Source organism: Amyelois transitella, chromosome 5, assembly GCF_032362555.1.
Source record: "Amyelois transitella isolate CPQ chromosome 5, ilAmyTran1.1, whole genome shotgun sequence".
NCBI lineage: Eukaryota > Metazoa > Arthropoda > Insecta > Lepidoptera > Pyralidae > Amyelois > Amyelois transitella.
Window position 1 is genome coordinate 3,672,011 of NC_083508.1, and position 2,909 is coordinate 3,674,919.

Sequence of the window (2,909 nt, forward strand, 5' to 3'; positions counted from 1 at the left end):
AGGTATACATATCCCACAGTACAGCGAAATAAAAATACAGTGACGACTAGCACATAAAAGATGTCCACTATAAACTTAGCTAAGTGGACTTTTATGAGAATGAAAAATATATGAGTTACGAGAGTTGTTTTATAGGAATATCAACTGAAAATATGATTAAGTTATTGCACATGCATACAGTCTACGGACTATTTATTCTTTTATTTAGAAATCAGTTTTTGGGTAGGAATTTGTCTTTATACATAGCATAACATAACATATAATCACTCTATATCCTTTACGGGTTAGACAGAGCTAACAATCTTTAAAAGACTGAAAGGCCACATTCAGCTGTTTGGCTTAGTGATAAAATTGAGATTCAAATAGTGACAGGTTGCTAGACCATCCTTTAAAAGAAGAATCCCAAGTATATAAGCCTATCCCTTTGTCGTCTTTTACTTCACCCATGGGAAAGAGACGAAGTGGTCCTATTATTTTTTCTATTGGTGCCAGGAACTACACGGCACTTGTCTTTTTAATAATAAAAATAATCGCGCTGGCTGAGCTAGCCTCAAAGTAAGTTTGACACATATAGGATGTTAACTTAATGATACTTTATTAAATGTATTATTTCAGTCTGCAACAAATAATTTCATTCATTAACACATTTTAAAATAAACAATACGTGATAGAGCAGGGTAGACAAATCCAATAGTCTCGAAAATATTAACAGGCCACGTTCAGTTGTATGGCTAACTGATGGGATTGAGATTCAAATTCGTGCTGGAAATACTATGTTTTTACTTCGCTACTACTATGCAAGCTTGCAATAGACGAATGAATTTTAATAAATCGTTGTTTATAGTTGATCGAAGATAAATCCCAACCTTAATTTCACATTATAATATTAGTTTATTCAAACTAATAATAATGTAAACTATAATATATATTATAACTAACTAATATTATAATATTAAAATGTAAACTAATATTATAAAGTAAGTTTATTTGTTTGTTACCTCTTCACGGGTTATCTGCTGAACTGCTTTTCTAAAAATTTTGCGTATTTATAACTAAGAGTCTGGAGAATAACAAAGGATTATAGGACCTTCATTCCAATAAAACTTATAGCATCCGTGGATTTTTTTTTGTTTTAGGTGATGAGTGCGTCGCTTTTTTTGTAGATGGCGTTAAATTCTTTTTTCCACCACACCACACACACACTCACACACACATACACATACACCACCACCACACCACAGTGCCATGCAGGACTTAGGTAAATTTGGAACAAAAGTAGTAAGTTTTATGATAATTAAAAGATTATCCATTGCGACGATATCACTAGGGAGAACCTGGATCCAGAAGAACAATGGTTTCCAGAAAGTGCAGATCCTCGCAATGTTTTCTCATTCGAATATTGCAAGTTCATGTATGGTTAAATTATGGAATTGAAATTCAAATAGCGACAGCTTGCTAGCCCATCGCCTATAAGAAGAATCTCAGTAGCCTTTCTCTTATTTGCGTTTTACATCCATGGAAAAATATTGAGTGGTCCTAATCCAAAGTGTCTGGAACCACACGGCATCACATAACGTATGGTATTATTTCTGCTTTCGTTACTTTCGATGGTTTCTCTTCATATCGAATCCATCTTGCATGACATGATATTCACATTTTTACGGCGTGATATTCATTGTCATAACAAATAACATATATTTTATTACATTCCGACACGTACACAAGAGTGCTGTCAAAGTTTTATGTAAAAAATAAACTCCTTAACGACTCATAACATACTATACTTTATAATGTTAAGCTTTAAAGTGATACAAAAATATTGTGCCGGATATTTGGTAAACTGATTTTAAAATTTTATCAATTAATCAGTTTCTTTGTAAAATGTAGATCAAATCATTAAGAGACTTCATGTTATTTAACGATTTTAACAAAACCATCGCACATGATTAGAAATGCCAAAATATATCTCACTTGCGAATGGGAGAAATCAAATATTGAGTTTTAAAAAGTTCTCAATCGATTTTTTATAATGATTATATTCCTTCAACAGCTGGTACTCGTTATTTTAAAACTCGTGTAATAACAGTCTTGAATGAGAAATTTCTATCATTGTGCAATAAGAATTTATGTCGCAATATAACGAAGATCTAGAAAAATGGTCGACTGCGCTGCTCGGGTGGAGTTGATAGTCCCTGCTTGTAAAAGTATAATATAAAAAGAATTATAAATGTGAGTTTTACAATTCTAGTAACATCACAGACTGACTAAGTTCAGTTCATAATGGAAATTTCTACCTTCCAAGTTCAGGTCGCGTAATATAAGGAGTTTACTTATCCCATAATCCTGTAGTTAGGTCAGGTAAGAAAAAGATGGGGAAAGGGGTGCTAAGTGCGGGAAACCTCCTCGAGTGCCCTGTCTCTTGAAGGTCTTGCTTCTGTTGCTTGATTCCAGTGAATCCGGTGACAGCGGTGGGCTGACGAGGGACACGGGACGGTGCACCCCGGGTGACAGCAAATAACTCCCCGATTGACGGGGTCTTGTTTGTTGTTGGCCAATGTCCCGCAAAAGCGGGGTCCCTGTGGGGCCTTCGCGTGTGTTTTGGTGGGCGAGGTCTATTTTTTAGACCCTCGCGTGTCGGGCGCCGCTCCCTCTTGTCTGCTTTCAGACGAGAGTGGATGTGGCGCAACTCTTCGCGCGGCGTTCCGGTTTCGGCCGGCGTCGGGCAACTCGTTACCCCAACTGATGGGGCCGAGGGTGCTGTGCTGTCATGGCCAGCGCCGCGAGGAAGAAAACCTCAATAAAAAATAACCCCAATCCCACGGTCGGGCGTGCCTAGGGGATGAATGGCGGGGGGGGAACCCCGTCCCGAGCGCCCAACATCACTTTCAGGGACCAAACCCTAGTAAAAA